The sequence below is a fragment of the Lonchura striata genome, chromosome 11 (assembly GCF_050655825.1).
Source record: "Lonchura striata isolate lonStrDom1 chromosome 11, ASM5065582v1, whole genome shotgun sequence".
Lineage (NCBI taxonomy): Eukaryota > Metazoa > Chordata > Aves > Passeriformes > Estrildidae > Lonchura > Lonchura striata.
This window is the reverse complement of record NC_140713.1, coordinates 25,755,203-25,768,720: the sequence shown is the minus strand read 5'-3', so window position 1 is coordinate 25,768,720 and position 13,518 is coordinate 25,755,203. Positions and strand designations below refer to the sequence as shown.

Genomic DNA, 13,518 nt, shown 5'->3' with positions numbered 1-13,518 from the left:
AAGGGTGACAAAGAGAAAGAAAGACAAAGGGTGACAAAGAGAAAAAAAAAAGAAGAAGAAAATGCAGTGAAACCTAGATTGAAAGAGACATACAAAGAGACATGGGGAAATACAAGTAGAGGACTAGAAAAAAATAGACAGGGTTAGAGAAACATAGAGATGTGTTAGAAATGGAAACAAAGGAAACACAGCCAGAGACAGAGAAAGAGTTAGACGTGGAAGGATAAAGTGAGGAATAGACTAAAGAGGAAAGTAAGAGGCAGAGGGAGAAATAGGGTTAAAATGATGACGTGACCACACCAAAGAAAGACAGGACACGAATGGTGGGCGGGGCAGAGGGTAAGGGGAATTGTTATTGGGGCTGATTAATCTTTATTCCTTTAATTTAAACTTCAGCAATACACAGGGAAATAAAGTATACAAATGTGAGTACAGATACAAATACAATTAAAAATACATCGTACCTGGGTACACAAGTACAAGTCCAATTTACATACAGCAAAATACATCAAAAGACAGGAACAACTGCAGATACAGAACAATATAATGTACTACAAGCCAAATACATATTGACACAATATAACCGTTTCAGACGAGCCCTTTACGCTTTTATTGTTATGACACGCCCAGAACAAAAACGGCACGAAACTCTCGGCCGACCTGCACGCCCCCTTCCTGTTGCACAGAAACTCACATTCGCTGCAACTGCATTCTGACCCCTGAGGCGTCGTCTCTCCTCGGGAACGTGGTTCCCTGGAGACTCCCAAAAAATCCTCCTGCCTGACGAAAACCTCGGTCCCGGGGCGGTCGGCACCCTAACTTTGGCGATGAACGTCGCCTCGCTGACCGGCCGGGACCGAGGAAAAAAAAACCCAGCCGGGGGGAAAAAAAAAAAAACCCCCCGGCTGGGGATTTTTTATTCTAAATTTAAAAATGAGTGGCAAAACCTGAAAGGCAATATGCACAAGGTTATGACTGCTTCACACACACAGCACTCCTTCGGCTTACACGCAAACCCACCCTCGCTCTCATCTCAACCGCTCCGCTAAGCCCTGGCCGCCGATGCTCGGTCGTGACGCTCCTCGGGAACGTGGCTCCCGGGAGACTCCCAAAAATTCCTCCTGCCTGACGAAAACCTCGGTCCCGGGGCGGTCGGCGCCCTAACTTTGGCGATGAACGTCGCCTCGCTGACCGGCCGGGACCGAGGAAAAAAAAACCCAGCCGGGGGGAAAAAAAAAAAACCCCCCGGCTGGGGATTTTTTATTCTAAATTTAAAAATGAGTGGCAAAACCTGAAAGGCAATATGCACAAGGTTATGACTGCTTCACACACACAGCACTCCTTCGGCTTACACGCAAACCCACCCTCGCTCTCATCTCAACCGCTCCGCTAAGCCCTGGCCACCGACGCTCGGTGGTGACGCTCCTCGGGAACGTGGCTCCCGGGAGACTCCCAAAAAATCCTCCTGCCTGACGAAAACCTCGGTCCCGGGGCGGTCGGCGCCCTAACTTTGGCAATGAACGTCGCCTCACTGACCGGCCGGGACCGAGGAAAAAAAAACCCAGCCGGGGGGAAAAAAAAAAAACCCCCCGGCTGGGGATTTTTTATTCTAAATTTAAAAATGAGTGGCAAAACCTGAAAGGCAATATGCACAAGGTTATGACTGCTTCACACACACAGCACTCCTTCGGCTTACACGCAAACCCACCCTCGCTCTCATCTCAACCGCTCCGCTAAGCCCTGGCCACCGACGCTCGGTGGTGACGCTCCTCGGGAACGTGGCTCCCGGGAGACTCCCAAAAATTCCTCCTGCCTGACGAAAACCTCGGTCCCGGGGCGGTAGGCGCCCCAACTTTGGCGATGAACGTCGCCTCGCTGACCGGCCGGGACCGAGGAAAAAAAAACCCAGCCGGGGGGAAAAAAAAAAAAAACCCCCCGGCTGGGGATTTTTTATTCTAAATTTAAAAATGAGTGGAAAAACCTGAAAGGCAATACACACAAGGTTATAACTGCTGCAGACACACAGCTGCAGACACAAGTACACACAAACCCTTACAGACAGACACAGACAATCGCACTCTCACACGTTCTTCTGCTGACAGGCTGGCTGCCACCCTTACGTGAAAGAATACGCTGAAGAATATGCTTTAAACGCATCTTCTGACCGCAGCTCCTCGATGTCGAATGGTAGATTCCAGGAAATCCTGTAGGCACCCGGCGACCTATGAGACAAGGGGAGGCGGTCAATGACTGACTATCTGAGAGCTAGGAGCTACACAGACTCTGGGCCCATCGCTGTTGTACCCGAAACCCCGTAGAGGACAGATGAATGGCAAAGTTTTATAACTGCTCTACCTAAGCGTAACTACGTGGCCGGGCAAGGCAGCTCCGATCCTAATTGGCACAACAGAGGTGCATACAACATAAGCCAACCTTAGGTACATACAGTATAAGCGCAAACAACATAAGCCAACGTTAGGTACATACAGTATAAGCGCAAACAACATAAGCCAAGGTAGGTACATACAGTATAAGCGCAAACAACACAAGCCAACGTTAGGTACATACAGTATAAGCGCAAACAACATAAGCCAAGGTAGGTACATACAGTATAAGCGCAAACAACACAAGCCAACGTTAGGTACATACAGTATAAGCGCAAACAACATAAGCCAAGGTAGGTACATACAGTATAAGCGCAAACAACATAAGCCAACGTTAGGTACATACAGTATAAGCGCAAACAACATAAGCCAAGGTAGGTACATACAGTATAAGCGCAAACAACATAAGCCAACGTTAGGTACATACAGTATAAGCGCAAACAACATAAGCCAAGGTAGGTACATACAGTATAAGCGCAAACAACATAAGCCAACGTTAGGTACATACAGTATAAGCGCAAACAACACAAGCCAACGTTAGGTACATACAGTATAAGCGCAAACAACATAAGCCAACCTAGGTAGGTGTAACATGCGCGTGTACGATATAAGCCGATGTAGGTAGGCGCGACATAAGCTGACGGAGATAAGAGATAAGTGAGGACTTGATACAATTCTCCAGAAGACTAATTTTTAAGCCCTATATCCTTTGAGAAGGCAGATGCTACAGAACTACTGTGGTCAGGTGATGAGGGGCTAATAAGCTCTGTACGGAAGTCCAAGAGAAAGGCTACCAAAACTGAGAATGAAGATGAATGAGAACATCTCGTGTACATCTTTCGGTCCCAAAAAAGTAAATATGTAAAGATGCCGGAATAATTGATATCCGGAAAGGTATGTGAGCAAAATATGGCCGATACGGCAAAAAAATGATGCTGCCAAAGCATGGAGATGTAACAAAGACCTATGACACAGACAACGGGACACGGACACAGACAACGGGACACGGACACAGACAACGGGACACGGACACAAGTGGAAACTGCCTGGCAATTTCATCTTATGGACCCAAGATTCCTAAGCCAAGATGAGCCATGGGCTGATGATGCCAAAGGAAAGAGAGCCCTAGGGCAATAGCACTTGATGATGATGTGTAACTCCTTTCAAGATGTTAGTGCCAAAGCACTTAAGAGGAAGCCTAAGAAGCTCAGTAGGCCTAGAGAAGGAAGAAATGACTACAGGGTGACCGTGGCTATAGCTGCGGACGTGAAGGCGTGCTCCTATGGTGAAGAGATCCACGACGACGTCGAGAGTCGAAGAAGGCCGCCGATGCGAACGTCACGAGAACGCGGATAGGGATCGGAACTGCCCTGCCCGGCGACGACTCTGGGGGGGCTGAGGAGAAACCCTCTCCCTTTGCTCCCGAGGGGCCCGTCCCACTATGGGCCTCTTCTCTGAGCTAACATCAAATAGCCTCCTGTGCTAGTAAAGGTTTTCCCCCCCAGCTCCCACCTACTGGCCCCAGCACTTAGCTTTTGCAAGATGACCGGATGGAATCCCATGTCAGTTGGATGTGGACGGCGAGACGTTCTGTGCATCAGCTTCGGTGCTCCCGTTTCCAAACTTCAGCTACGCTCCTCCTCAGGGTACCTAAGACAAAACGGAAAATTCAACTAGTGCACACAAAAAGAGAAATCCCCGAAACTCTGACACACCGCTGCCCCGGCTCACCTGAAATCTCAGTTTGACTCCACCGGCTGCCTGGAGGATACCTGGAAAACAAAAAGGTACACGCTTAAACATGCTGCTGCATAACGGTCACCTGTGAGTCACCGTGCCTAAATGCCAACTCACCCGCTCGCCTCTGTTCCTTCACACAGCTCGGGCAGCGACAGCACCTGCAAAAACACAAAGCAAAAAAAACCCACACTGAGAAACTGTGAAAACAACATCCCCCTGACCTGAAAAATACGCACACCCAGACCTTACACTTGAACCCACCTGGCCTTCGACATCCGGACCGAAGACATCTTGCAAGACGACTGCCTAAAATAAAACAAAGGAACCAAGAATGGATGCTTAGAATTGCACCAGAAATTGAGACCTGATTCAGAACAACTCCTTCTGTCCACTGCTCACCTGGCACACTTGGCCTTGACTGCTGCCGTCTGCCTGGACCTCCTAAAAATAAAGGCAAAGAACACTGTGGTAACACATTCACCATTTAGGCTTCCCCTGCAAATGCAAACAATGACTGACCCGCTCATGGCAACACCCTCCCCCAGGACTGGGGCCCTCTGCCGCAGATTTGAACTGTCAGCATCTGAAAGGAACTTAAGACTAGTGTCAAACAGCTGCAGGAAAATTTAGCTGCAGCAAAAAGTTATATGAATATCCCCATACAATCTAGAGCCCAACTACACCCTGCATTACAAATTTCAAGTCCCCAGGACTTGTGCTATTACAGGCTATGCAACAGGGCAGAGCAGCTCCAGGAAAAATACGTGCAGACACCCGTGACACAGGACAGGGAGAGCTTTTGAGGAGAAAAAAGGACTGAGAGATGCAAAGATAATAGGGTGCACCAGAGACAAGTGACAGGACACACACAGGAACTGCTCTGCCCTGAGCACCTCAGCATTGTGGTCAAAACAGACACTTTCCCTTTAGGTGGCTGAAGGAGACACTTCTTGGACATCCTCTTATCCAAAACTGATGCAAAAACCCCTTCTAGGAAGTCCTAACTCAGCACCCACTTCCATCCCCTCTGTGGGTCATAACCCTCAACTTATCTTGCATGCAGCAAATGCCTGTTGGGTCCAGAAGACGGCCATGGGCCGGTCTGCTAAGTTCCAGCTGTCACCTCTTGGTCTGCCGAGAGAGAGAAAACTAAACATCAGTGCACGGTCTTAGCAGCACATCGGCTAAAACCTGGTAAATCTGTTACTCACCATCCTCCTCAGAATGCCTGGGTTCCTGGCCTGCACACTTCAAGCGTGCTTGGACTCTGATGCCATCATCGCAGGGTACACCTAGGTTAAGTGGAGACAAGACAACATGGCATTGCTGAAACATGAGAGTACTGGGCTGTGGTCCTTTGCTCAAATTACAAACATGTTATGGCAAACTCCTGATACAATCTACAGCCCAACTACACCCGGCATTACCAATTTCAAGTCCCCAGGACTTGTGCTATTACAGGCTATGCAGCAGGGCAGAGTAGCTCCGGGAAAAATATGTGCAGACACCCGTGACACAAGACAGGGACAGAGAGCTTTTGAAGAGAAGAAAGGACTGAGAGATCAAAAGAACACAGAGTGCACCAGAGGCAAGTGACAGGACACACACCGGAACTGCTCTGCCCTGAGCACCTCAGCACTGTGGTCAAAACAGACACTTTCCCTTTAGGTGGCCTAAGGAGATGCTTCTTGCACATCCCTGTCTCCAAAATTGACACAAAAACCCCTTCTAGAAAGTCCCAACCCAGCACCCCTCTTTCATCCCCTCTGTGGGTCATAACCCTCCACTTATCTTGTACGCAGCTGCGGATGCAAATCCCTCTTGAGTGTAGAAGGTGGCCATCTGCCTGTCTGCTAAGTTCCAGCTGTCACCTCTGGGTCTGCCAAGACAAAGAAAACTAAACATCAGTGCACGGTCTGAACAGCACATCGGCCAAAAACTTGTAATTCTGCTACTCACCGTTCTCCTCAGAATGCCCGGGTTCTTGGCCTGCACGCTTCAGACGTGCTTGGATTCCGACGCCGTCATTGCAGGGTACGCCTAGGTTAAGTGGAGACAAGGCGACATGACATTGCTGAAACATGACTGTACTCTCACACCCCCCTCCCTACCTCCCAGACTCACCGCAACTCCGCAGCCATTCCTCAGGGCTGCTCAGATGGGACCTTGAAATGCAGGATTGGAAGGCTCCGTCACAGGGTCCTGTAATGCTTCCAGAGAGATCCAAAGTGCATGAAACCTGATCCATCAGCTGGTTGGTAACAGAGTTATGCATACTCCGAGTCGATTCCCTAAAGCCCACAAACAAGAATGGATGCTTAGAGTCACACCAAAAACGGAAAGCTTAGCAAGAACAACTGCTTTGGTCCACTGCTCACCTGGCACACTTGGCATTGACTGCTGCTATCTGCCTGGACCTCCTAAAAATAAAGGCAAAGAACACAGCTGTAACACGGTCACCATTTAAGCTGCCCCTGCAAATGCAGACAATGACTGACCTGCTCATGGGAAAATCTCCACACAAGACTGGGGCCCTCTGCCACTGATTTGGACTGTCTGCATCTGAAAGGAAGTTAGCACTAGTGTCAAATGGCTGCAAGACAACTTAGCAGAACCAAACATGTTATGTCAATATCCTAATACAATCTAGAGCCCAACTGCACCCAGCATTACAAATTTCAAGTCCCCAGGACTTGCGCTATTACAGGCTATGCAGCAGGGCAGATCAGCTCCGGGAAAAATACGTGCAGACACCCGTGACACAGGACAGGGAGAGAGAGCTTTTGTGGAGAAGAAAGGACTGAGAGACCCAAAGATCACAGAGTGCACCAGAGGCAAGTGACAGGACACACACCGGAACTGCTCTGCCCTGAGCACCTCAGCACTGTGGTCAAAACAGACACTTTTCCTTTAGCTGGCCTAAGGGGACGCTTCTCGCACATCCCCGCTCCCAAAGCTGATTCAAAAGATCCTCCCAGCACACCCTCTTTCATCCCTCTATGGGTCTGAGCCCTATACTTATCTCTTGGGCATCTGGGGATGACGATCCATGTCGCATGTGAATGGAGGCTGCCTCGCCTGCAGGGAATGTCCTATGGTCACCGGGCTGTGGTCCCGTGCTCAGCTACAATCGAGAACACCAAACATCACTGCATGATCTTAGCTGCACAATGGACAAAACCCAGCAATCCTGCTACTCACCGTTCTCCTAAGAATGCTCGGGCTGTGCACTTTGGCCAGGCTCGGAGGCTACCACCGTCATCGCAGGGTCTGCCTGGGTTAAGAAGAGACATAGTGACTCAGCATTGCTGAAACCTAAGAGGACCTTGGCTCCCCCTCCCTACCTCGGCGACTCACCGCAACTCCTCAGCCATTGCCAATGGCTTCCTGGATGCCATCGTGAAATACAAAATTTCAAGGCTTCATCTCAGAGTCCTGAAATACTTCCAGAGGGCTCACAAGCACAGGAAATCCAGGCCATCGGCTGTCGGTCACAAAGGCTTGGCATACTCTGAGTGGATTCCCTAAAGCACACAAACAAGAATGGATGCTTACAGTTGAATCAAAAAGTAAAAGCTGAGCAAGAACAACTGCTTTGGTCCACTGCTCACCTGGCACACTTGGCCTTGACTGCTGCTGTCTGCCTGGACCTCCTAAAAATAAAGGTAAAGAGCACCGCTGTAATACAGTCACCATTTAAGCATCCCCTGCAAATGCAAACAATGACTGACCTGCTCATGGAAACACCCTCCCCCAGGACTGAGGCCCTCTTCCACAGATTTGAATTGTCTGCATCTGAAAGGAAGTTAGGACTAAAGTCAAACGGCTGCAAGACAACTTAGCAGAACCAAACATGTTATGTCAATATCCTAATACAATCTAGAGCCCAACTGCACCCAGCATTACAAATTTCAAGTCCCCAGGACTTGCGCTATTACAGGCTATGCAGCAGGGCAGATCAGCTCCAAGAAAAATATGTGCAGACACCCGTGACACAGGACAGGGAGAGAGAGCTTTTGAAGAGAAGAAAGGACTGAGAGATCAAAAGAACACAGAGTGCACCAGAGGCAAGTGACAGGACACACACCGGAACTGCTCTGCCCTGAGCACCTCAGCACTGTGGTCAAAACAGACACTTTCCCTTTAGATGGCCTAAGGAGATGCTTCTTGCACATCCGTGTCTCCAAAACTGACACAAAAACCCCTTCTAGAAAGTCCCAACCCAGCACCCCTCTTTCATCCCCTCTGTGGGTCATAACCCTCCACTTATCTTGTACGCAGCTGCGGATGCAAATCCCTCTTGAGTGTAGAAGGTGGCCATCTGCCTGTCTGCTAAGTTCCAGCTGTCACCTCTGGGTCTGCCAAGACAAAGAAAACTAAACATCAGTGCACGGTCTGAACAGCACATCGGCCAAAAACTTGTAATTCTGCTACTCACCGTTCTCCTCAGAATGCCCGGGTTCTTGGCCTGCACGCTTCAGACGTGCTTGGATTCCGACGCCGTCATTGCAGGGTACGCCTAGGTTAAGTGGAGACAAGGCGACATGACATTGCTGAAACATGACTGTACTCTCACACCCCCCTCCCTACCTCCCGGACTCACCGCAACTCCGCAGCCATTCCTCAGGGCTGCTCAGATGGGACCTTGAAATGCAGGATTGGAAGGCTCCGTCACAGGGTCCTGTAATGCTTCCAGAGAGATCCAAAGTGCATGAAACCTGATCCATCAGCTGGTTGGTGACAGAGTTATGCATACTCCGAGTCGATTCCCTAAAGCCCACAAACAAGAATGGATGCTTAGAGTCACACCAAAAACGGAAAGCTTAGCAAGAACAACTGCTTTGGTCCACTGCTCACCTGGCACACTTGGCATTGACTGCTGCTATCTGCCTGGACTTCCTAAAAATAAAGGCAAAGAACACAGCTGTAACACAGTCACCATTTAAGCTGCCCCTGCAAATGCAGACAATGACTGACCTGCTCATGGGAAAATCTCCACACAAGACTGGGGCCCTCTGCCACTGATTTGGACTGTCTGCATCTGAAAGGAAGTTAGCACTAGTGTCAAATGGCTGCAAGACAACTTAGCAGAACCAAACATGTTATGTCAATATCCTAATACAATCTAGAGCCCAACTGCACCCAGCATTACAAATTTCAAGTCCCCAGGACTTGCGCTATTACAGGCTATGCAGCAGGGCAGATCAGCTCCGGGAAAAATACGTGCAGACACCCGTGACACAGGACAGGGAGAGAGAGCTTTTGTGGAGAAGAAAGGACTGAGAGACCCAAAGATCACAGAGTGCACCAGAGGCAAGTGACAGGACACACACCGGAACTGCTCTGCCCTGAGCACCTCAGCACTGTGGTCAAAACAGACACTTTTCCTTTAGCTGGCCTAAGGGGACGCTTCTCGCACATCCCCGCTCCCAAAGCTGATTCAAAAGATCCTCCCAGCACACCCTCTTTCATCCCTCTATGGGTCTGAGCCCTATACTTATCTCTTGGGCATCTGGGGATGACGATCCATGTCGCATGTGAATGGAGGCTGCCTCGCCTGCAGGGAATGTCCTATGGTCACCGGGCTGTGGTCCCGTGCTCAGCTACAATCGAGAACACCAAACATCACTGCAAGATCTTTAGCTGCACAATGGACAAAACCCAGCAATCCCGCTACTCACCGTTCTCCTAAGAATGCTCCAGCCGCTCACTTTGGCCAGGCTCGGAGTCTGCCACCGTCATCGCAGGGTCTGCCTGGGTTAAGAAGAGACAAAGTGACTCGGCATTGCTGAAACCTAAGAGGACCTTGGCTCCCCCTCCCTACCTCGGCGACTCACCGCAACTCCTCAGCCAGTGCCAAGGGCTACCTGGCAGCCATCGTGAAATACAAAATTTCAAGGCTTCATCTCAGAGTTCAGCAATACTTCCAGAAGGCTCACAAGCACAGGGAATCCAGGCCATCGGCTGTCGGTCAAAAAGGCTTGGCATACTCTGAGTCGATTCCTTAAAGCACACAAACAAGAATGGATGCTTACAGTTGGATCAAAAACTAAAAGCTGAGCAAGAAGTAAAAGCTGAGCAAAAACAACTGCTTTGGTCCACTGCTCACCTGGCACACTTGGCCTTGACTGCTGCTGTCTGCCTGGACCTCCTGAAAGTAAAGGCAAAGAACACTGCTGTAACACGGTCACCATTGAGGCTGCCCCTGCAAATGCAAACCAGGACTGACCTGCACATAGGAAAAACCACACCCAGGACTGGGGCTCTCTGCCACTGATTTCAGTTGTCAGCATCTGAAAGGAAGTTAGGACTAGTGTCAAATGGCTGCAGGACAACATAGCATCACCAAACATGTTATGTCTATCTCCCCATAAAATCTAGAGCCCAACTACATCCTGCATTAAAAATTTCAAGTCCCTAGGACTTTTGCTATTACAGGCTACGCAGCAGGGCAGAGCAGCTGCGGGACAAACACATGCAGACACCCGTGACACAGGACAGGGACAGAAAGCTTTTGAGGAGAAGAAAGGACCGAGAGACCCAAAGAACACACAGTGCACCAGAGACAATTGACAGGACACACACCGGAACTGTTCTGCCCTGAGCACCTCAGCACTGTGGTCAAAACAGACACTTTTCCTTTAGCTGGCCTAAGGGGACGCTTCTTGCACATCCCTGCCCCCAAAGCTGATCCTAAAGGCCCTCCCAGCACCCTACTTTAATCCCCTCTGTGGACCTTAGCCCTATACTTATCTCTCAGGCATCTGGGGATGAGAATCCAATGGAGGCTGCCTCGCCTGCAGGGAATGTCCTATGGTCACCGGGCTGTGGTCCCGTGCTCAGCTACAATCGAGAACACCAAACATCACTGCATGATCTTAGCTGCACAATGGACAAAACCCAGCAATCCCGCTACTCACCGTTCTCCTAAGAATGCTCAGGCCGCTCACTTTTGCCAGGCTCGGAGGCTGCCACCGTCATCGCAGGATCTGCCTGGGTTAAGAAGAGACAAAGTGATTCGGCATTGCTGAAACCTAAGAGGACCTTGGCTCCCCCTCCCTACCTCGGCGACTCACCGCAACTCCTCAGCCATTGCCAAAGGCTACCTGGCTGCCATCGTGAAATACAAAATTTCAAGGCTTCATCTCAGAGTCCAGCAATACTTCCTGAAGGCTCACAAGCACAAGAAATCCAGGCCATCAGCTGTTGGGGACAGGGGCTTGGCATACTCTGAGTGGATTCCCTAAAGCACACAAACAAGAATGGATGCTTACAGTTGAATCAAAAAGTAAAAGCTGAGCAAAAACAACTGCTTTGGTCCACTGCTCACCTGGCACACTTGGCCTTGACTGCTGCTATCTGCCTGGACCTCCTGAAAATAAAGGCAAAGAACACTGCTGTAATACAGTCACCATTTAGGCTTCCCCTACAAATGCAAACAATGACTGACCTGCTCATGGAAACACCCTCCCCCAGGACTGGGGCCCTCTGCCACAGATTTGAATTGTCTGCATCTGAAAGGAAGTTAGGACTAGTGTCAAACGGCTGCAGGACAACTTAGCATCACCAAACATGTTATGGCAAACTCCTGATACAATCTAGAGCCCAACTACACCCGGCATTACAAATTTCAAGTCCCCAGGACTTGTGCTAATACAGGCTATGCAGCAGGGCAGAGCAGCTCCAGGAAAAATATGTGCAGACACCCGTGACACAGGACAGGGAGAGAGAGCTTTGGAGGATAAAAAAGGACTGAGAGATGCAAAGATAATAGGGTGCACCAGAGACGAGTGACAGGACACACGCCATCGCTGCTCTGCCCTGAGCAGCTCAGCACTGAGATCAAAACAGACGCTTTCCCTTTAGGTGGCCTTAGGAGACGCTTCTTGGGCAGCCCCATCTCCAAAATTGTCTCAAAAACCCCTCCTGGGGAGTCCCACCCGGCACCTCTCTTCCATTCCCTCTGTGGGTTGTAGCCCTGCACTTATCTTGCACGTATCAGGGGATGAAAATCCCCATCGGGTGCAGAAGGAAGACGCTGCTCCCATCTCCAGGCCCTGGCCCTAACTTATCTTTTGGATGACTGGTGATGTGAATCCACGTTGGACCTGAAATGAGTCTGGCTCAGAGGAGATAGCCTGTTAGCCTCTTAGTCTTCTAAAATAAAGAATGGGAAAATCAATGGTTGTGTTTAGTGCTATGTGGGCCGAATCTCAGCAAGTCAGTTACTTATCCTCTCCTGAGTGTGCCTGGGTGTTCAAGTCTCCGGCCTCATCCTCAGTCTAAGGTATGGCTGTTATGATGAGTGGCACGGGGGTTAGAGAGGCAAAGCTACATGGCATTTGTGTGAGTTCGGTGGAGGAGCTTGTGTGCTGTATGACACGTGGATGCCTCTGCTATGCTTGTGAAAAGCCTTGCAGATACGCACCGTTTCTCACCCTACTGCCTGCAAACCCCCACCGGGATAACTCCTAACTCGGTACCCTGCTTAATCTCCCTCTCCTAGTCACAATCCTCAACTCACCTGAAGCCGCCGTCTGCGTCGTGATGAATCTGCTGGAAAAATGTTGCGCTCGACACAAACTGCAATTACTGGAAGTTGCCCTCCTCCTAAAAAAAGAAGAAAAAAATCAGAAATTACAAAAGCACCTTACCAGCCCTGAATACTCAACCCCAAACTGTGAATTTAAATACTCCCTGTGTTCAACGTTGTTTTCTTTGCAGTATCTTCAAAGTCTCTGTTGCATTAGAAGCCCAAAAGCAGCTGCAGAGAACAAGCTAAGCTAAAGGAGCCTCTTCATCTGAATGAGAGGAGAGCTCTTACCCCAGCTGATCCCACTGAGGGAATGAAGCCCCTTGGGAAAGGCTGGGGTTAATATACCCCTGATTGGGCCCGCCTCTCGTTCCCGTGGCACCTGGGAAAAGGGAGGGGGCAAACCCCACAGTGTATAAAAGCCATCAGAGGAGCTGTGGCTATTTGGCTCCTCTGGCTTGAATTCAAGGAGAAGAAAGGGCTGGATATAGAAGAAAACTCTTCAGGGAAATGACAGCTCTTTCTTTTTTCTACAACTGCTTGGAGCAAAAGGGCAAAAAATCTGGTAAGAAATAAAACTTTGTTTTTAGGCAGCATATCTAGATAAGTTGGGTAATTTGCTGTTAACTTATATAATTATTCCTCAGTGACTACTAAGTAGTACTCAACCTGAGACTAAGGGTGGAGAAAAACACTAATTATATGAACAGTTTAAGTCTCCTTGGGGCTGCTAATTAGGACTAACTACATTATAAATAACAATAAGAAAAACAATAGGCTCCTGGGCAGCATAAAGGTTAAGTACGTGCTAGGCTTGCCTTTCTCTGAGGTACTTAGTCCTAGGGCACAGAAAGAAGTGCC

At 49.4% G+C, this 13,518-nt stretch overlaps 2 long non-coding RNA genes across 3 annotated transcripts; both read right to left on the bottom strand.

Annotated features, from left to right (window-relative positions):
* Positions 1 to 1,918: 1,918 nt before the first annotated feature.
* LOC146766462 (uncharacterized) lies at positions 1,919 to 7,246 on the bottom strand. Its single transcript, XR_014958039.1, has 4 exons — positions 6,249 to 7,246; positions 6,084 to 6,164; positions 5,336 to 6,003; positions 1,919 to 2,222 (listed from the first exon to the last, which is right to left on the bottom strand). It is a non-coding gene; the product is annotated as an uncharacterized LOC146766462 (long non-coding RNA).
* Positions 7,247 to 7,483: 237 nt separating this feature from the next.
* Positions 7,484 to 12,489, bottom strand: LOC146766461 (uncharacterized). Of its 2 annotated transcripts, XR_014958041.1 has the most exons (6): positions 11,575 to 12,489; positions 11,455 to 11,496; positions 10,354 to 11,367; positions 10,234 to 10,275; positions 8,728 to 10,127; positions 7,484 to 8,643 (listed from the first exon to the last, which is right to left on the bottom strand). It is a non-coding gene; the product is annotated as an uncharacterized LOC146766461 (long non-coding RNA). The 2 variants fall into 2 exon arrangements; XR_014958040.1 differs by having other exon boundaries at positions 7,485 to 10,127.
* Positions 12,490 to 13,518: the final 1,029 nt, after the last annotated feature.